Genomic DNA, 22326 nt, shown 5'->3' with positions numbered 1-22326 from the left:
ACCACGCCCAACTAATTTTTTTGTATTTTTAGCAGAGACAGGGTTTCACCATGTTGGCCAGAATGGTCTCAATCTCCTGACCTCATGATCCACATGTCTCAGCCTCCCAAAGTGCTGGGATTACAGGTGTGAGCCACGGGTCCCGGCCTCCTTAATTGGTCTGATTTTAATATTGTTAAAATTAGAGAATAGGGAGGCCCAAGAACAGGGAGAGAGACAGGGAAGTGGCCTGTCAGTGAAGCAGACAGAATATGAACAACATTTATTGATTAAATCTGCTGTCTTATATGGGCATAGTTCATGGCACCCTGAAACAATTCCAATAGCATTATCAAAGGTCATTGATCACTGATCACCATAACAGATACAATAATAATAATAAATTGAAAATCGTGTACATTATCAAAGTGTGACACAAAGACAGGAAGTAAACACATGCTGTTGGAAAAATAGTGTCAATAGACTTGCTCAGTCATAGTTACCATAAAACTTGTGTCTGCAAAAATTCAGTATCTGCTAAGTGCAATAAAACAAGTTGCCCATAAAGAAGTATGCAAACAGGATTCTTACTTCATGAGACAATTGCTTCACCTCCAAGCATGAATGTCTTCACAGTAATAATGACAGATGCCTCTGCTGTAGCTTTCTGAAGCAGATCTATTATAAACAAAGTGATTTGAACCCATTAGCAGTAAAGATGATCAGCCTATTTTTTAAATAGTAGATAGTTTGATTTTCCTCAATTAACTTGAACAGATATGGCACTAAGGAGAAAATGTATGCATAGTGCACAGAAAACTATTTTGGGAGAACTAGGAAATGCATTCTTTGGGGAATGCACTCTGTTTCAAACCCAGTCTCTGACACTTACATCCAAGTAATCTCGGCCAATTCCAGAGTTTCTCTGTGTCAAAGTTCCCTTATCTTATAGAACACAATGTTGCCTACCCACCACATAGTGTTACTGAGAAGATTAAATAACATATTTCATGTAAAGTGCAGAGAACTGTATATAGCACATTATAGATGTTCAATTAACAGTAGCTATCATTATTGTTGTGGCAGTTGCTGTTGTATATGTGAATTACAGTTCTACTTTTAGACATCATTTGGAGCTATATGTACCTTGTAGGTATCAGAATCATCAAATCATTTGGATTCCACAAATACTACACCATCTAAATCAAAAGTAAAAAATCCTATGTTTTTAAAATATATTTTTTCAAGGAAAAGACTTAAAAATAATAAACTTTTTCAGATATTTAAATATAAGATACATAAATATTCTGTTATTCAGCATGAAAATGTGCTTTCTACGTCGTGGTTTCAGTTGTTTTCAAAATATATTTGTTCTCATCTAGAAGGCACTGATAGAGAAACAAACAAACAAACAAAAAAAGGTAAAATAAGAATCACCCTTAATAAGTATATTTTACTGAATCACCAGAGAAATATTCTTCCTGTCACATGGCTTTTCCACACTTTTCCGTTTGACCTATTTCTTATATCTCTTTGCCTTTGAACTAAAAAAAAGCATAATCAAGTATTTATAAATAATAGCAATGATATGCTAGGTAGTATGTGTGGAGTGCACATAAATGCCCAACACTATTGTTTCATGTGTATTATCTTGTGAGGTCTTCACAATGAATGTATGAGGTCTTATTATTATTGTCATTTTTTAGATGGAGAAACTAAGGCACAGAGAATTTTGAAAACTTGTTCCAATGTATCTAGTAAGAAAAAGGGCTGACACTGAATCCCTATGGAGTATGCTGTTAACCAACTGCACTTCACTTCCTCTAAAGCCAGCTGTCCAGAGCATGGTCATAGTGCCACACTCCCACTGATTATAACTGTCCACTTGGCTTGACTGGCCATCTAACAATAATCTTCCGGTTATTTTTTACAGAATTCCATTTTTACCCATTCTAGTTTTTTTCTAAATATATTTTCTATCAAAAACAAACTCTCATAAGCACAAAAAATGAAGGTTACTCGAGTCTGAGTTCCTTCACACCCACAGGTGTGGTGAATGAACCTTCCATGTGCAGACGGTGAGTCAAAAGAAACATCTGTATATCGCTAATGTCTAGATTTGCTAAATTGGACTATAAACTAATTGAATCAACTACTGAACACATCTCCACTACTGAAACACCTACCTCATTCAGTTTTGTCAGTTTGGTGGGGATAAGTGATTACCATTATGATGCCTTCACTACACTTCTGGAATTTCCATTTATATCTGAGAAACATTTCTTTGTGTTTCTTTTTAATTCTCCTTGGAGATGAATAGTCACATGTCAAAGGAAAGGGATTAAGTTTTGCATAAAGCCAAAATTCATTTAAACAAAAGGATAGAAAAAGGAATACTTTAGCACTATGGCCAAAGAAAGAGAGACAAAATAAGATAGAAAGGGAAAAGAAAGAGAGAAAGATAGCAAATGGAAAAAGAGAAAAAGAAAAAAATGTCTTCTCTGTATGGTTATAATAGATCCAGAATGTGATTCTGAAAAAAGAGTCACCAAGAACATTTTGAGTGGTATTAAATTGCATTCATTGTAATATGTGCGTAACCTCCACAGATGATAATGTCTAGAAAGTAAAAATCAATTTGCTAAAGCTCTGAGAAAAAATACTCTCAATTTTATCTTATTTTACCTTTTTTTTTTTTTTTTACAGGCACTAAGTAAAAACTCCTATGTCTTTGAATCTCCATAGAAGATCGTGAGATAGTGAAGAAAAGGAGTTTGTTGGAATGTGGACTTGTATTCAAACCTGTTTGTGTGCCCCTCTCTTGATTTCTTAAGCAGCCAAATGCCTCATTTCTGCATACTGTTATTCTTCCTTGGGCCTGCTGCTCTGGAATTTTTGACTCTAATCCAACTGCAACTGTGGAAAGAGAGTAGTTTTAATAATAGTGGAAACTTACTGTTATTATTCAAACTTTACATCATCCTGAAATGAAAATATTTGTTTGTAAGATACAGCCTTTTGTAAGCCCACATTACCTAACACTCTATTCTTAGGTTCAATTAGCAAAAGCACTTGCTTTCTTTTCAGGGTTTTTCTCACCTTTCTCAGCTAGATCACTTCCTAAACTGTATTCTTCACCATCCTTCCCTCCTCCTAGCCAAATAATTTTAGTCTCAGGAAAGAACTCTTTGGGTTGTATTGTTTATGGCAGGATCAGTTTTGCTAATTCTTCCTGAGCGTTCTCAAAGTGTGGCTTTTTTCCAAAGCTGAAATGCAAAATAATGTGATTTCCGTGGTTTCCTGCGTGATCCAATTTAAGGCATTTGGAGTGCTTATATTTTATAGCATTAAAAGGTATTTCTTAAATTTTTAATTGAAATAATCCCTAAAAATTATTTGCATGGTCAGTAATAGATAAATTATGTGGTCAATTAATGAGTACCATTATAAACATGTGGTTATGTAACCTCTAAACCCAAAGATCTATCACAAATAAATAAAGTAGAATCCAAATCCTATGAGAACAAATTACATGCCTCTAGTTTCCCTTTGGAAACAGCTGTACTGAATCAGGTGGATGATGAAGGCCAATTACACTTGGCTTTGAGAGTTGGCTTTAATTAGCATCCATGACTCTCACTAAAATTTATGAGGATAAACTTTCTTTGGACATAATGGTCCCTGCTGTTTTGTTATCTCATGCAATGCTCGTTGGCTTCCATATTCAAAGTGCTGTAATATGCCCAGGGCCTGTGTAGAGAGCATTGGTAGCATCTTCTTGCTAAGGCTTTTCAGGGTTGTAGGATATTTTCTCAGATATATTTAATAGCAAATTTCCACGGAATTTATGAATCATTAAATTAGATGTTTTCTTGCTAGGCAGAAGTAATGTGGGGAATCATTCTGAGTAAAATCCAACATTAAAAAAATTATTATGTGTATTTTCACAAACATTTATACCAGATGGCAGTTACTAAAGGCTATGTAGTTTTATTTATCATAAGTACTAGATAGGCTAAAGTTTTTCAGATAGTCACCACTATCTGAAATTTGAGATAAACTTAAGCTCTATGAGGTTCACTTTTATCCTGAAAAGAGGAAAGTCTTTGCAGACGGCTTCAAGACATGCACCTGGGATCCATGAACCACTTTCCATTATTTGGCTCTACCTAGAAATTACCCGATGGTGCTCAAAAGATTGGCTGGGATTACTTAGTAATCTATAGATGGAGGTGAGACCAAGTTTGATAGGAACCAGTGAAACTTGCTCAGATTATTCAAGAATGTTATAGAATGTGAAATTCCATTCAAACCTGCTTTTCAATAGAATAACAGGCTCCGTTGAGTAACACTGGCTTGTCAAATAATTTAATGTTTAGTTATTATTAAATTATTTTTTAAGAAAGTTAGAAATTTTCTGATTTGAAATGAAGTAACAATCAGAAGAACTTAAATCACACCAAATGGGCCACCATTTAATTAACTGATTCCATTTTCTTATTTAACATTCTCATTAATTTACTTATGCCACTTTTGGAGGCCACTTTTAATTTCTATTGAACATGAATAAACGGATAAATGGGTATTTAACAAAGGCTATACGTAATTAGTAGCCTTTACCAATAAATTGCAAACAAGCACCTAACTGGACTTCTTTTCCCATCTCAAAGGAAAAAACCTAAATCACTTTACTCTGAGAAATAAAACTTCATCTGTGAATGTTTGGTTGGGATCTCAATATTTTGCCATTTATAAATAAGATCAGAGAAGCCAGGAGTATATCTTATTTTGATTATTTTCAAGTACAGCTGTTAATTTTGATAAATTTATATTACAAATAACCATTGAAAATTTTGAAAATACGATTAAATGAAAAATATCCGTAATCGCCAAGGCATAACTACTCTTCATATTTTGGTATATAGCCACTCAGACGTTTTGCTGTACGCATAACTGTATATAGAAGTATATATGCATTAATGTACAAACTATAGATCTATAAAATCAACAAAGCAATAAGGTAATTAAATGTATAATACAAAATATGGCATAATAAAACATTTTGAAATGAAAACAATTATAATTCTATACTACTACAATTGTTCCCACTTTTAATCATACCTTCTGGTCTGTATTCATATTGTTACTTAATTATAATTATAAAATTCGTACTTCAACAACTACTTTGATAAAAAAATTGTAACTGCATTTCTGTTGTTTCAAGGGAATTATTTCTTACAAACATTCATTCCCAATTTATATAGGAAGTGAAAAACCACGGCATTTACCTCAGAGGCTTTTTGGGTGACAACTCAGTAGACTTATGAAAAGCAATAACATAAAAAATTCCAAATATTTGATTTCCATGTGGGAAGCAGCTGTTCTTTTTCATGCAATTGAAAGAAAATAAGAAAATCTGTGTGCTCTCTACTCTACCTGGCTTTCTCTGGCTCTGACCATTGAAATCTCATTCCTACTCAGATGCATCTTTGAGGGTTGGTGATAAATACAGATGCACTTATTAATATTTATTTTGTGACAAGCACTGTGCTATGCAGTTTAGAGGTATAACCTCATTTAATTCTCAGAACAGCATTTTAAAGACTAAGAAACTAAGGCTTAGAGAGGTCACATATCTGGTCCACAATCACACAAATAATAAAGGGTAGAGCCAGGATTTTTTTCTCCTTGATGCCAGAGCTTGATCACCAGCACTGTGTTATCCTGCATTCCTCTGGGTAGGTACATTCCACTGTTGATTGGGAGATTAGTAATTGGATGTCTTCTGCTGGAACCTCCATATCCTATCAATTGTCCTCCTATAGCTTGGGGTAAATACTTCTGGCTTTCAGAAAGTGGCCTAGCCTTGGGAAATCTACTCCTGGGAAAGCTCTTGACACACCTTTTTCCCCTAGTGATTCATTATTATTTTTTTTTATTATTATTATACTTTAAGTTCTAGGGTACATGTGCACAGCATGCGGGTTTGTTACACATGTATACATGTGCCATGTTGGTGTGCTGCACCCATTAACTCATCATTTACATTAGATATATCTCCTAATGCTATCCCTCCCCCAGCCCCCCCACCCCACAACAGGCCCCAGTGTGTGATGTTCCCCATCCTGTGTCCAAGTGTTCTCATTGTTCAATTCCCACCTATGAGTGAGAATATGCGGTGTTTGGTTTTCTGTCCTTGAGATAGTTTGCTGAGAATGATGGTTTCCAGCTTCATCCTTGTCCCTACAAAGGGCATGAACTCATCCTTTTTCATGGCTGCATAGTATTCCATGGTGTATATGTGCCACATTTTCTTAATCCAGTCTATCATTGATGGACGTTTGGGTTGGTTCCAAGTCTTTGCTATTGTGAACAGTGCCACAATAAACATACATGTGCGTGTGTCTTTACAGCAGCATGATTTATAATCCTTTAGGTATATACCCAGTAATGGGATGGCTGGGTCAAATGGTATTTCTAGTTCTAGATCCTTGAGGAATTGCCACACTGTCTCGCACAATGGTTGAACTAGTTTACAGTCCCAACAGCAGTGTAAAAGTGTTCCTATTTCTCCACATCCTCTCCAGCACCTGTTGTTTCCTGACTTTTTAATGATCACCATTCTAACTGGCGTGAGATGGTATCTCATTGTGGTTTTGATTTGCACTTCTCTGATGGCCGATGATGATGAGCATTTTTTCATGTGTCTGTTGGCTGCATAAATGTCTTCTTTTGAGAAGTATCTGTTCATATACTTTGCCCACTTTTTGATGGGGTTGATTTTTTCTTGTAAATTTGTTTAAGTTCTTAGTAGATTCTGGATATTAGCCCTTTGTCAGATGGGTAGATTGCAAAAATTTTCTTCCATTCTGTAGGTTGCCTGTTCACTCTAATGGTAGTTTCTTTTGCTGTGCAGAAGCTCTTTAGTTTAATTAGATCCCATTTGTCAATTTTGGCTTTTGTTGCCATTGCTTTTGGTGTTTTAGACATGAAGTCCTTGCCCATGGCTATATCCTGAATGGTATTGCCTAGGTTTTCTTCTAGGGTTTTTATGGTTTTAGGTCTAACATTTAAGTCTTTAATCCATCTTGAATTAATTTTTGTGTCTTGGCTAAGTACCTCGAACTAATTCCCCATGCAGACTCAGTCATTATCTACTTCTACCTTATTTCTTCCCCCTAGATCTGTTTATGTCTTCCCTCAAATCAACCTGCATATACTTATCTCATCTTCAATTTCTTAGCCATTTGAGACATTTGAGGGGTCCTCAGAAATTTCCAAAGCGAGTCAGTTCCCCAAAAGCAGTCCATATAGTTTTCTAGTTGCTGAGGTCAACATTTTTGGAGTCAATTGCAACACAGTGAACACTTGAAAAAATGAATGGAATTCACCTCACACTTTTTGAAGTATAATCATTTTAGGATGCTACTCATTACTTTGGAAATAGAGTGCTCAATAATGCAAGCCATTTTTAAAATTATACTTAAAATTTAGCTGATATATTTTAATAATCCATGTTATATATTAACACTTGACCCCAGAACTGAATTCATCTCAAAATTATGAAATAATTATGGAAGTTAAATAATCAAATAGGCAATAAGACAAATAAAACAACTTTTATATACATAAACACACACATATACATATATTTCACTTGTTTTGGTCTAGGTCAATTTCTGACTGTCAACATTCCATACCTTGGCTATGTAACATCTTATACAGAATGTTCAGAAGCAAAATAATGCAATTTTTGGCTTCCTATTTCCTTTTAGTTGTCCTGATTTCTGAGGTTTCTTCCCTGCCTGAGCTAGGCTATCGATAGTTTTTTTAACCTATGATTACAAGGTCAAAAATCAATTTCCCCAAACTGGCTGAAAATCGATTTGTTATTGTTTTAGATATCATATATAAGTGAACTCATGAAGCTTTAAAAATGTCAAATTCATATAAACAAAGTAGAATGATGGTTACTAGGGGCTGGAGAAAGGGAGATATGGGAAGATGCTGATCAAAAGGTATAAAGTTTTTGTTATTCAGGATAAATAAGTTCTGGAGATCTAATGTACAACAATGTGGCTATAGTTAACAATAATGTATCATATTGCATATGTGAAATTTGCTAAGAGGGTAGATCTTCAGTGCTCCTACCAGGTAAAAAAGTAACTATGTGAGATCATGAATGTGTTAATTAGCTTGACTGTAGTGAATATTTAACAATGTATGTATACATACACTGTATACATATATCAAATCATCAATTTGTACAACTTGAATATATGCAATTTTTAATTGTCAATCATACTTCAGGAAACTTGAAAAAAACATTTACTTGTTGTTTCTGGTAGCATTTTTTATTTTCTCCTAAGAATAATGCAAAAAAGTACCATGAAGAACAATAAGAGGTAAATAAAATCTCAAACCAAAGAATTATGTATATATTCATAAAGTGAAACCTTATCAGAATTAAACATCCATTGACCATGTTGGTCTCTAATACTAATGTGAATCCCATCCAATCACATTTAGAAGATGTATCTAAGATCAAGTGGATCTTTTTAAAAATTTCACATAAAAGATGACTTAAATCAAATACTGATTAATACACAAAGAAACGAAGAGACATGGGCAAATTTAAGGGCAAAAAAAAAATTAGGGGGGTGGTGGTGGTTTATTATGACCAGAGATAAACCCATCTATTTACAGCTTTCAGGGAAAGAAAATATTTTTTTTCTGACCAAGCTGAAGAGAGATCCTGACAGAGCTTTCCTGCTCCCCATCTCCCATGTCATCAGCGTATTCTGGGAGAGGAATCTAAGGTGGTTTTCCAGCTAAGTAGTTACAGCTGTTTCCACAGTTTCAGTCAGATGGAGTTTCTGTGCATATTGACTTTGGCTGAAATCTTTCCCTGGAGCCCAGCAGCATAAGAGCATTTGCTCTGAGGCCTGGGACTCTGGACAAACATTCCAGAGTTTCTGAGTTCTTAACATTAACATTTGATGAATTCTTCTCTTAATTTCTTCTGGAGAAAAGTCAAAGATACTGGATGACCCCTTTTGCCCTGTGACAACCATAATATTTCCCCCACACAGAATTCTTATCCTTCTTTATATGTAGTGAAAAACCTGAAAAAATAATAATGTGCACAAACGACGCCAATTCATGAAACTATGCATTCTTTTAAATACGTTTCAACACATCTTGACAGTTTTCTGAAATACCAGACTCCTTTGAAGTTTTTTTTTTTAAATGAAAGAGAAAAATAGGCTTTAAAACAAACCCTGAAACAATTGTGTCAAGGACTCTGAGAAAACCTGAAATGTAGCTACAGAGTTAATTAAGGAGGTCAGCTGTCATAATCATACTGAGGTAGAATAGCACTTTTTAATGTTATTTTGCGAACCTTTCAAATATAGTAAATCTAATGCCTACTTTCAGTTACTTTCTATTGTGGGTCCTCATATTAATCATGAGAGGCAAAATTAAAGATTGATTCTTCAACATATGAGAAATTGAACAAAAAAAATTATAAAGACATCTTTAGGAAAAGGTTAATGTTTGTTAACTGGCTGGCATCAAATAGGTCCAAACACATAATGGATGAAACTTGCCCTCATTTGGTATAGTAATAGAGGCATATAGGTTTTGGTTTCTATTGCAGGATTTCAGTCGTAAATAAGAGAGAACATTCTGACAAAGGTTATGGAATGATAACTTGGATAACAAACAGAACCTTAGAATCATTTGCCTAGCAAGTTCTAAAAGTGTGCTTTTAAAAATTATTTTAAAGAGTCAGCCAGGATAGTCAAGGTAGGTATCAAAATCATAATAAATAGCATTTCCAAGTTTCATCAAGTTCACTACTATAATTAGGTAAGGGTATATTAAAACATAAGATGGCTACCTGCATGGTAAATTTAGTTTATATGCACACACATGCACATACAGATTGACAAATTTTATATATCAGTACAGTACCTTATATGCTTTTATGTCTGAATTCTTTAGAAAAGAAACCTTGTTAGGTCATAGCCTTTGTTTTTTATACTGATTTGTTAAAGCACATAGCAAATAACATAGAATCTGTAACTATTTTATTTGCAACATTATTCTAAGGGTAAACAAATAAACTACACATTGTTAATATGACTGCTGTTGTTTATACCCCATCTATTTAAGGATAACTAACAGCTTATAAAGTTAACCAATCTTAACTTGGACAGCATAATGTGATGTCTAAAAGTGTGGTCTCAGGAGATAGGTTATCTGGGTTCAAGTCGCACCTCCTCCCTTTACTAGCTGCTTGACACTAGGCCAATTATTTATCCTCTATACCTCAGTTTCCTCATTTGTAAAGTGAGAATAAAAATTAGATCTAATTCCTAAACGTATAAGTATTCAATAAGTATTGTACTCATAAGTATTAAATTTGTATTTAATTTAAGATGCTTACATAGCACCAGGTATATAATTCACTCTCAATAAAATAATAATAATTGTTGTCTTTCTATCACCATGCAACTCACCTCCTAATTAAGAAATATCTTTTATAACATCAATGTCTGTGATCAACTGTAATATTAAGTATTAAAAGTGACTTAACACTTTCTGGAAGACCCCAGGGCATTGTTGGATAGCCTTAATGGTTAAAAGTATTATTTTTTGATTTAGGCAATATCTATTAGGTTGGCGCAAAAGTAATTGCAGTTTTGCCATTAACAGCAACTACTTTTGCACCAATTTAATACTTTCCGAAATTTTCTAGCTATCCAGATCAATTCAGATCATTTCTACTTTCCTCATTGAAATGATCAAATACTTAAAGTCTTCTTTAATTCCATCTCAACCCCCATTCATACCTACTTTCATCCAGACCAAACACACTCTGTGCACTCAGGTATTTCTCTTATTATACGATTTTTAACAGTCTCTCCCCATTTTAGTATCAAGGTTTGAAAACTCTTAATTTTTTAGTCCCTGAACCTAGCAGGTATATTTCTTTTCTCTGACTTCAACAGTTACTTACGTTGACACTGTTAACCTTTTGGCTATATTACTTGGGGTCAAATAAAACTCAGTGTTACCTTTCTTATAATTTCATTTTTATAAATCAGCCTCCCATAATTTTTTTCATTGTATTGATTTTGTTTAGGTGCATTGTCTCTAAGACTTCTGTTTTTAAAAGTGACAGAGTAGCTTGTATCAAACCAACTCACTGACCAAGAAAACCTGTAAAAGCTGGATAGAAAACAACAAAAATGACAACACAACATCCATGGTTGTTGCAAACATTAGCCATCAAAAAAGACAGCCCAACTTGAGAGGTCAGTAACACTAGGAGAAGAAAAATGTATTGAGGTGGGTGGGCACATTTTTCATCGCTTCTTTCTCTCCAGAACAGTAACAACCTGGAGCTTTAAGCAGTCCCACACGGTTATGGAAACAAAAACTCCAATTAAGAGCTATCAAAGCAGGCAAATCCTGGAGAACAAAGGAGCCACAGAGAAGTGAGTCTCGTATTTGGTATGCCTTTTCTTCCCAATTTCTTCACCCAATTTTTTAGGCTATGAAATGGGCCTAAACCAAAGCTTTAAAGAATTGAGAAGGGAATAAACCAAATGAAAAATGACTACTGAGAGGCCCAAAAGCCAAGCAGAGATTTTGGCATTTTACGGGACTGGGGAGGGGAAAAAAAAGTGTCATTTGACTTGGCCAAAGAAGAGGAGCCTTCCTTTGTAAATACCTTAGACCTTCAGTTAAGACCCCTGAAAGTCTATGATAGGGTGGGAGCAGACTGGAAATAAATCAATCTACATAGAGCTTACAACACAGTGAACAATTATCTCACTTCTTAAACTGATTCAAGATAATCTCTAACATCAGAGCCTGTATAATTTTTTAAACAAAATATCTGTAATGCCCTTGAATGGACATCTAGGATGAAATATATATAGATTGAAATAAGGAAAACCCAGAGAAAAACAGGCAACAGACAGGCTGTAGGCAGGAATGACATTAGAGTTAGACATATGGATTTTTAAATAACTAATAAGTAAAAAAAAAGATGTATAATTTAACCCCAAATTGAATATATACATATATATAAATCAAATGAAAATTTTAAAACTGAAAAAAATCTGTATCTGAAACTATACAATCAATAGGTAGACTAACAGCATGCTAGACACAGAAAAAGAAAGGATTAGTAAACTGGAAGATAGGTTACTAGGAAACATCAAGACCAACGGATGAAGACAAGAAAGAATGAAAAATAAATGTAAGCCAAAAACATGTGAAATAAAGTTAGAGTGAAAACATAAATACAAATACATTAATAGAAGCAAAAGAAGAGAATGCAGAAAATATAGGAAAGGAATATTTGAAGATAATCTGCATAAGAATTTTCTCAAATTTCAAGCTGCAGATTCAAGAAGCTCTGTGACCCTCAAGCATTAACTGCCATGTCTAAGCACATCATGGTCACACTGATAAAAACCAAAGGTAAAGAGAAATTTCTTAAAATCAGCTCCATTCCCCAAATGAATTCCATATCACCATAAACAGACCATTAACAATATTGACAGTTGACTTTTCAAAAGAAGTGACAGAGCTAGAAAACAAGAGAATGATATTTTTCCAGTATTAAAAGAAAATTACAGCCAACCAATAATTTTGTACACATTGAAAAACATCAAACGTGAAGAGAAGTGAAAGAGTTCATCAGCAGAAGACACATGCTGAAGGAAACACTAAAAGGAGACTTCAGATTAAAGGAAATAATCTCTACTGAGACCACAGAAAAACAGACAATTATAAAAATTCATGGGAAATGTAAATACGTGGGGAAAACTCAATGAGTATTTATGCTACACAACAATAATAATATCTTTTGAGGTTTAAAATGTATATATAACTCAAATGCATGATACAAGCACAAAAGGCTGGAGAAGGTAAAAGGGACTAAAGTGTTTTGAGTTTTTTTTAATTGTCTTGGAAAGGTAAAAATAACAATTTGTTGTTGACTCTAGTGCCTGAGAAAAGTGAGTCTAGGCACTTCTCTCAGTCTTTTCTCTTGAGGTCGGTTGGTGTGTCAGGAGGTCACAGTTTTATCCATGGCATTGTTGGGAATAGAGAGGTTATTGTCTAAGAGTTCTTCGCCTTGATAGGTTGCCCATTTTCTGGTCCTTAGCTAGAGAAAGCAGCCATTTGTTGGGGCTTTTTGGTTTATTTCCCTTGATGTTTCTGGGTTGCCAGCTTCTTCAGCTCCATGTCTGGGATATATGTGGCAAAAAGAAAGAGAAAGAAGCCCAGAAACCTCATCATCATATGTCATTCCTTGGGTCCTGGAGTCCCTAGCCACCTAGCCAGTCTGACTTTTCTCCATCTGTTAAAGCCTCTCTCTCTCTCTCTCTCTCTCTCTATATATATATATATGAATCCTTCTTATATATATGATAAGCCTTCTTATATATATCTTATGTGTGTGTAGATATAGAGAGATAGAAAGAGAGACAGTTACACACTCACACACACACATGCACACACAACGTCCCAAGTTTTTAGTCATATTTAGTTGGAGGAATGGGGGAAAGCATATCTACTCGATTTTTTTGGAAGCAAGATTTCCTCTTAGTATAGCTTTCATTCTTAAAGAATATTTTTGCTGTAATAGAATTCACGGTTGGCAGTTGTTCCCTTCAGCACTTCAAACATTTTCCATAGTCTTCTGGATTTATAATTTTTTAATGAAAATGTAGCCATCATTTTAATATTTTTCACTGTATGTAACGGTCATTTTTTCTCTGGCTGCTTTTAAAATTTGATTTTTACCAATGGCTTTTAACAGTTTTACTTTGACATGCTGAGGTGTAGCTTTATTTTATTTATCCTGCTTGGAATTTTCTGAGCTTCTTGAGTCTCTAGATTTAATAATTTACAATTTTGAAAATTGTTGACTATTTTACTCTAAAATATCTTTGTATTATTCTCCCTCTTTTCTCTTTCTTAGATTTCCATAAGACATATGTTAGACCATGTATAATTGTCTCACATGTCCCTGAAACTGTTAGCTTCCATTGCTTTATCTCATTTACATAAATAATTTCTACAGTCTATCTTCATGGTTATTAATTTTTCTTCTGTCATCTCTCTTTTGCTAGGAAGCTCATCCAGTGAATATTTTATTTTACACATTGTATTTGCAGTTCTAAAATTTTTATATGTTGAATTTTTATTTTAATGTTTCCTACATTTTCATTCATTATAGACATATTTGACTTTATGCCCTTATGTATATTTATAATAGCCGTTTATAAATCCTTGTTTGCTAATTTCAATGTGTCATTTCAAGATTGGTCTTTTATACTTATCTTTTTTCATGAGAATTTGTCACATTTTTTTCTGATTCTTCATATGTTTAGAAATTGTGAATGCTATGTTGTGGAGCCTATGGATTGTTTTATTCCTTGAAAGAGTAATGCTTTTCTTCTTAAAGCAGGCAATTAACTTGATTGAACTCAAACTTCAAATTCTGTCTCCTGGTGGTAGTTCAAATTTAAATTCAATTATTTTACTCCCTTATCTAGGTTGTTTGTGTCTTAATTGCATGTGTGTTTCAGAGTTAAGTCAAATATTTGGGGCAGATTTTTACACACAGTTAGGATCTTTTCCTATCTCTGATTCACCTTTACAGAGTTTTCCCCTTGATTTCAATTGGTTACAATTGCCCTTAATTTTGTCCTGTGATTCTGTGAGCCAGAGAAACTGCAGATGTCTCTGTCGAATTTTAACTGCCACTCATGGAGCTAACTTTATTCTGATCTGAATGTAAAAATCATAAAAATGAGTAATTCATCTATGCCATAAATTCTTTCAAGTGTTCACTCTGCTCCAAGATACCTCTAATTCTATGCACTGTTTGACTTATTCTATAGTTGTTTCCTTGGATTTAGTACTGAGTTTATGCTAATTATCTGCAGGATGGTAGGATTCAATAGAATCTTACTTTATCATGACAGATGTAGAACTTCATTAATTAAATTAGAGTGAATATATATCAATACTGATTGTTTTGTTAAGAAAATCTTACTGTATGTTACCGACCTACAGACACATAGACCAATGGAACAAAATAGAGAGCCCAGAAATAATCCCAAGTATCTATGGTCACTTCAACAAGGCCATTAAGAAAACACAATGGCTCATGCCAGTCATCCCAGTGCTTTGGGAGGCCTAGGTGGGAGGATCTCCTGAGACTAGGAGTTCCAGACCCGCTTGGAAAACATAGTGTAACCGCCATCTCTACAAAAATTTTGAAAATTTCACCTGGCATGGTGGTGCGCACCTGTAGTCCTGGCTACTCGGGAGGCTGAAGGGAGGATCTCTTGAGTTCAGGAGTTCAAGGCTTCAGTGAGTTGTGATCACATCATTGCATCATTGCCTTCCAGCCTGGGCCACTGGGTGACAGAGTGAGAACCTGTCATGAAAGGAAAAGAAAGGGAAAGGAAAGGGAAGGGAAAGGGAAGGGAAAGGGAAGGCAAAGGGAAGGCAAAGGGAAGGGAAAGGGAAGGCAAAGGGAAGGCAAAGGGAAGGCAAAGGGAAGGCAAAGGGAAGGCAAAGGGAAGGGAAAGGGAAGGGAAAGGGAAGGGAATGGGAAGGGAAGGGGAAGGGAAGGAAAGGAAAGGAAAGGAAAGGAGAAAACTCAATGGAGAAAAGATAGTCTATTTGATAAACGGTATGGGAAAAACTAGATATCCACATGTAAAAGAATAAAAGTGGACCCTTATCTTACACCACACACAAAAATGAACTCTTAATAAATTAAAGACATAAACATAAAACCTGAAGCTGTAAAATTCCTAGAGGAAAGCCTAGGGAAAAGCTCCTTGATATTTTCCTTGGCAATGATATTTTTTATATGACCCCAAAAGCACAGGCAACAAAAACAAAACAAGTGTAACTACATCAAACTAAAAAATCTACAAAATGAAATGGCAGCCAGTGGAGTGGGATGAAATATTTACAAACCATCTATCAACCAATGGAGTGGGACATAAGAAATTCACCTGACTCAATAGCAAAAAAAAACAAGTTTTAAAAATGGGCAAATGGCCTGAATAGACATTTCTTCAATGAGGATATACAAATGGCCAACAAATATAGGAAAATGTGCTCAACATGACTAATCATCAGGAAAACGCAAATCAAAACTACGATGAGATAACAACCTCACACCTGTTAGGATAGCTATTATCAAAGAGATAAGAGATAACAAGAGTTGGCAAGGATGTGGAAAAAAAGGAATCCTAGTTACACTCTTGATAGGAATGTAAATTAGTACAGCCATTGTGTAAAACTGTATGGAGCATCCTAAAGAAATTAAAAATAGATCTACCATATGACCCAGCAATCACTCTTCCTGGTATATATCCAAGTGAAATGAAGTCACCACTTCGTGAAGATATGAACTCCCATATTCATTGCAGCATTATGCATTACAGCCAAGAAGTTCTGACGTATGTACGCAAACACACACATACACTTACAATAGAATATTATCCAGCCTTAAATGAAGAAGGAGATTCTGCTGTTTATAACATAGTTGCACCTAGGGAGCATTATACTAAGTAAAATAACTCAAAGGAAGAAAATCACTGCATGATCTCACTTATGTGTCAAATCTAAGTTTTTTTAATGAATATATAAAAATAGAGTATAAAGGTGGTTACCAGTGTTGGGGGCTGGGGAAATGGAGAGATATAGATCAAAGGGTACAAAGACACAGTTGTCTCAGATGAATAAGTCTAGAGATCTAACGCAGAGCATCAGGACTATAGTTAATAATATTGTATCACATACCATAAATTTGTTAATGGGGGTAGATTTTAGTTACTCATACCACAGAAAAAAGAAGAAAAAGCAACTGTGAGATAACAGATATGTAAATTTATTTGATGGTAGTAATCATGTTGTATGCCTTAAATATATACAATAAAAACAAAAACACACAGACCATCTTACTGTGATATTTAATAAATAAAATAAATACATATTTGCTTGTTTTTTTCTCCTAATCTCAATCTGCCGGATCTTTCTTTCCTTTTCTCTTTTTCTCAAGGTGATATCTGAAGAGGTCCCAGGGATAATGTTTTGAAAAGTACTATATAAAATTATTTCTAAGTTATCTCTAAATTATCTCAATTAAATTTTATATAAAAGAGATATTATTGAACCAAAGTATATTTTAACAATAAAATAACTTTTAATGTTTATTAATAACATTTTGTTTATTAAAAAATTAATTGAGATACTTCAGAGATAACTTAGAAATAATTTCATGTAGTACATGAAATTACTACATGAAATTACTTTTCAAAACATTATCCCTGGGACCTCTTCAGATAACATCTTGAGAAAAAGAGAAGAGAAAAAAAACCTGGCAGATTGAGATTAGGAGAAAACAACCAAATATTTATTTATTTTATTCAATAAATGTAAGTATTTAACAATAAAAATACATAATTTTCTTTCACAAACTTGAAGAAAATATTTGCAAACAAAAATAACTAATGATATAAAATAGTTCATGAGGTCTTCCAAATCAATAAGAAAAAAAAAAAGGAAAACAGGATATTAAGAGACAATTCAGAGATATGAAAACTTAAAGGATAATAACAACTGTACGGCTAAAAAATTCTTAAATTCGTTAGTAAACAAATAAAAATTAAAACAAGTTGTCACTCTATCAAACTGAGCAAAACATAAAAAGCTTGATAATACTAAGTGTTGGTGAAAATGTGTAGCAACACACACAGGAATTTTCATGTGTTACTGGTGAAGAAAAAATTGTCATGACCTCATCGAAGAAATTTGGTAAAAATTAGTGATGAGAAGATAAGCCTAAGCTATGAACAAGAATATCACTTCTATGTATATACCCTAGAGAAATCCTCAACCACAAGGATATCTTAACAGGAATTTTATAGCAGCCATAGTTTTTAAAAATAAAACTTTGGAAAGAATAAAAATATTTATTAACAGGATGTTATGGGCTGAATTTTGTACCCCCAAAATTCATGTCAAACTCCTGACTCCCAGTATTTCAGAATGTGACTATGTTTGGAGACAGTCTTTAAAGAAGTATTTAAGTAAAAAGTAGGTTATTACAGTGGGCCTAATTCAGTATGACTAGTGTTCTTACAAGAGGGAGAAATTTGAACACAGAGGTGTACCAAGGGAAGACCATGTGAAGACACAGTGAGATGATGGCTACAATGAACTGAATATTTGTGTTTCCCCAAAATTCATTTGTTGAAATCCTAACCCCCAATATGATGGTGTTATGAGGTAGGGCCTTTGAGAGCTGATTAGGTCACCAAGGTGAGGCCCTCGTTAATGGAATTAATGTCCTTACAAAAGGAAGCTAGAGAGGTCCCTCCTATTTCCACCACGTAAGAATATGAGAAGATGTCTGTCTGTAGCCTGGAAAATCACCCTCACAAGAACTCAAACATGTTAGCACCCTGATATTGGACTTCTAGCCCCCAGAACAGTGAGAAATAAATATCTGTTGTTTATAAACCACCAAGCCTGTGGTACTTTGTTATAGCAGCCTGAACTAAGACAAATGTCATCTACATGCCAAGAAAAGATGCCTCAGAAGAAACCTGCTGGCACCTTAACATCAGACTTCCAGCTTCTAGAACTGTAAAAAATAAATGTTCATTGTTTAAGTCATACAGTCTATGTCACTTTGTTATGGCAGCCTTAGCAAGCTAATACTGAGGGTTAACAATGCATTTTCGTGTATTCATTTATTACTATAAAACAATTAAAATTAATAAATTAGAGCTAAAGCTGTCTTAAATGCATATATAATTTTGAGGGAAATAAGCTGGAAAATGACACATATATAAAATGATTTATAAAAGTATTAAACACACAAAACTCTATAGTTTCTATATACGTATGTATGCAGTTTAAAAATAAAAACATTTATGAGAAGATGGAGGAAAGAAATGAAATTGTGGTGGTAAATATTGAGAGACTCTACTGTACGTGGGAGAGAGAGGAAACAAGTCAGCTGAAGCCAACATGCAAAATATAACGTCTCCTTAACCTAGATAGTGAGCACATGGGTGTTTTATAAATTAAATTCTATACCTGTAAGTTTAAATATATAACGGTATAAAAAGTAGAGGTGGAACATCATTATCATATATTGACTCATTTTATATAATCCCATTGTTAATTACTCTCAAGACTTAACAGCAGCAATTTTCATTTAAAATTATTTCTTGAGGTATCTTTTACAATAGAATTTACATGACTAGAAGTGAATTGTGTTTCTACATTACTTATAATGTCATAGAACAAAGATAGCTATAAGCACCCATCAAATGGCTGCTACTATTTCTAAGATGGTACAATTTTAGAGATGACTTAAATTCCAAGTAAGGAATAATAAATTTAAATGACAGAAAATGTATACCAAAAATTCTACTTTTTAGATCTCAATTTTCTAAGCAGTGTTGGTTTGCATGTGATTTGCATTACACAGGTTAAGCATTCCTAATCCAAAAATAAAAATCCGAAATGGAAATTTTTCCACACCTGACCTTAGGTAGCGGGTCACAGTCAAAACATAGTCACACAACATACAGTTTATTCAGTGTCTCCAAAAGCAAAAAGACCCTCCCAGCCACCTTCAGCTGCAATATATTTCTTCTGTTCAAGTCCGAATCTCCCCATGCAATCATGCCTACAAAAAATAATAAAATTGCATGTGTGGAGGCTGGATGTACCAATGATTAACTCCCCAGGATGCCCTTCAAGGGGCTAAGACTTACGTGTTTTAGTGTGTTTTGTTTTGTTTTTATAGACAGGATCTCACTTTGTTGCCCAGGTTGAAGTGCAGTGGCCTGATCATAGCTCACTGCAACCTCAAATATTTGAGCTCAAGCAATCCTCCAGCCTCAGTAGCTGGGACTACAGGTACGCACCACCACACTCAACTAATTAAAAAAATTTTTTTTTTAGAGATGAGGACTCACTATGTTTCTCAGCCTGCTCTTGAACTGACCTCAAGAGATCCTTCCGCTTCAGCCTCCTGATTAGCTGAGATTACAGTTAGCCACTGTGCCTGACTAACTCATCATGTTTTTTTGTTTATTCTCTGTTCTCTGATGTAAAGATATGTTTGAAATGTCAGGAAGCCCTACAACAGTGATTTTAAAAAATAAAATAAAAGAGGCAGCATACACAGCAAAGAAAGTCAGACCGCTGGAGAAAATGAACAATGGTGTAAGTGTGAAACATCTTAGAGCAGATGACGGTGTTGGGATGACCTCCATATATGACCTAAAGAAATAGAAGGATAAACCGTTGAGGTTCTATGCTAAAAGCAGTGAACAGAAGTAAGGAAAAATAGAAAAACACTGCATAAAGCTAAAAATGAAGGTCTTAATCATGTATTGAAAGTGTGGAACTGCTGGTGTTGCAGTAAACACATGCTACTTGATGGTATGCTGATCATGAAACAAACAAAGATATATCACAATGAACTTTAAATGGAAGGGAACTGTGAATATTCAACGGGCTGACTGTAGAAATTTAAGAAAAGACACAGCATTAAATTTTTAAAGATTCACAGTGACAATACATCTACTGACATGAAGTAGTGGAGAAATTCATTGATGACTTTGCCAAGATCATTGCTGATGAAAATCTGATGCCAGAACAAGATTATAATGCTGATAAGACATCATTGTTTTGGTGTTATTGTCCATGAAAGATGGACTACAGCTGATGTGTCAGCCCCCACAGGAATTAAGAATGCCAGGGAATAACTGTGTTGAGATGTGCTAATGCTGCAGGCACACATAATTATAAACTTACTGTGATAGGCTAAATCTTGCATTACAGCTATTTTCAAGGAGTGACTTTCTTACCAGTTCATTGTTACACTAACAAAAAGGTATGGATTACCAGGGACATCTTTTCTGATCGGTTTCACAAATATTTTGTATCAGTGGTTTGCACTCATTGCAGCAAAGCTGGACTGGATGATGACTGCAAGATATTATTATTGCTTGACAACTGTTCCACTCATACTACAGCTGAAATTCTCATTAAAAATAATGTTAATGCATGTAATTTTCCCCAAATGTGACTTTATTAATTCAACCATATGAAAAGAGTATCCTTAGATCCATGAAGAGTAAACACATAAACACTTCCTTGAATAGCATGCTAGCAGCAGTGAACAGACGTGTGGGTGTCAAAGGTTTTCAAAAGAAGTGTAGCATGAAGGATGCTATATATGCTATTGCCAGTTCTTGGAACACAGTCACTAAAGATACAGTTGTGCATGCCTGGCATAACATTTGGCCTGCAACTATGTTCAGTGATGGTTAGGAACAAAGCAATGACTTTGAAAGATTTTGTATGTCAAATGAGAAAAAAATTATGTTTGACCCCATTATATATGCAAAATACACCTTCAGAATCCATCAAGAATCCTGCAAGAAGCGGATATCAAAGAAGTTTTAAATACTAATGATGAGACAGTTGTTCATTCATTGATGGTGAAATTGCCTAGATGGTTCTGAAGCAAGGTGATCATGAAAAAGTGACAATGAAGATGGCCTTTTTAAAACTGCAGAAAAAGTGCCTATTGACAATACGGTTAAAATGTGTGATGGGCTTCCTGAAGGGCTAAAGCAGCATGCATTCATAAATGAATAAGGAATCATGTCAGCCTATCAAATCAAAGAGAGACTTCTAAGACAATAAGTCATTGTTAATGAGGCAGATGATCCTGAAGGAAACATTTTAAAAATCCATCCAGCAGAATGCCTCCTCATCCCCAGAAAACTCACTTTCTGGTCCCTCAGCCCCTCAACTGCTACTAATGTTTTCTCTCAAAAAAAAAAAAACAAAAAAAAAAAACTGTGTATGGTAATCTTTTAATCAAAACAGCATAGTAGATGGAGGCTGAAAGCCTGCTGTTGTTGGTTGTTACTGCTGTTTAACAGCTGATACAGGTATTCTGGTGATGCTACTGGATTGCTTAGTTACCCTGAAAACATTTTTTCATTGTGTTAATAACATCACATTTTTTATTGTTAAGTACTTATATGTGAATAAGGATGAGAAAATGATTATCAGTGGCATACAAATTCAGTGTCAGGAAAGATGTGATGCCAAACAACCACAGATTGTCAACATGGGTGGCTGAGATGGTGACACCAGTACCCTCTGATGGTTCAAGGTACATATACTTTGTTTCATGCACTAAATTATTAAAAATACTGTAGAAAATTACCTTTGGGCTACGTGTATAAGGTG

The 22326-nt window shown here is 34.5% G+C and overlaps 1 long non-coding RNA gene across 1 annotated transcript; it reads right to left on the bottom strand.

The window, feature by feature from the left end:
• Positions 1-570: 570 nt before the first annotated feature.
• LOC107975365 (uncharacterized) lies at positions 571-15454 on the bottom strand. Its single transcript, XR_001718848.4, has 3 exons — positions 15323-15454; positions 2782-2895; positions 571-657 (listed from the first exon to the last, which is right to left on the bottom strand). It is a non-coding gene; the product is annotated as an uncharacterized LOC107975365 (long non-coding RNA).
• Positions 15455-22326: the final 6872 nt, after the last annotated feature.

Source organism: Pan troglodytes, chromosome 5 (genome assembly GCF_028858775.2).
Source record: "Pan troglodytes isolate AG18354 chromosome 5, NHGRI_mPanTro3-v2.0_pri, whole genome shotgun sequence".
Taxonomy (NCBI): domain Eukaryota; kingdom Metazoa; phylum Chordata; class Mammalia; order Primates; family Hominidae; genus Pan; species Pan troglodytes.
The sequence above is the reverse complement of the archived record's forward strand: the minus strand, read 5'-3'. Positions and strand labels throughout refer to the sequence as shown.